Source organism: Buceros rhinoceros, unplaced genomic scaffold (assembly GCF_000710305.1).
Source record: "Buceros rhinoceros silvestris isolate BGI_N320 unplaced genomic scaffold, ASM71030v1 scaffold1621, whole genome shotgun sequence".
NCBI classification, from domain to species: Eukaryota; Metazoa; Chordata; class Aves; order Bucerotiformes; family Bucerotidae; genus Buceros; species Buceros rhinoceros.
In genome coordinates, this window is record NW_010392287.1 from 40,657 (window position 1) to 41,310 (window position 654).

The window sequence follows — 654 nt, forward strand, 5'->3', positions numbered from 1 at the left end:
TCCGTCCTGCCCCTGGCTGGGGTTGTCCCACCTGCCCTTGGGCATGGCCCCTGGCCGCCACCGTTCTGGCCGCTCTGCCCAGGCCCTGTGGTTGCCATGGTGGCCACTAGTCCTGCTCATAGAAGGGGATGTGGGGGGCAGCCCCCGCCGTGACTTCTGACCCCCCTGGTTGTGTCACTAAGTGATTCCGGTGCTTCAGTAAGATCCAAACAAGCAAAGGCAATGCTGCTCTTACCTGTCTACTGCAGAAGGGGAAGAAAATGAGTAAAGTATTGAACGCTCTCCTAAAATGGAAGAGAAATGGATTTTGCTGCCATTGAGTTTGACTCAAATTCTTTACTGACTGTAAAGAACGTGACACTCATATGGGAAGCAGCCTGTAGGGTTACTCCAGGCTGATCTGTGTGGGAATCAGATACCACTCGCTGGCAAATGCACAAGGAAAGAAAATATGGTACTTGTATGAGCGAAGTATGAATGATTCGGACAGTCCTAATCATTTCCAAGGTGCCAGGACAAAGTTCCCGCAGGAAACTCTAGTTTTCCATCTGTCAGACACAGGCAGTGATGTTCAGGGACACCAGGTGAGGCTCATGGCGTTTTTCAAGGCTTTCCTCTAACTGACTGACTTTGTTTCCCTAACTACCTGCTGAA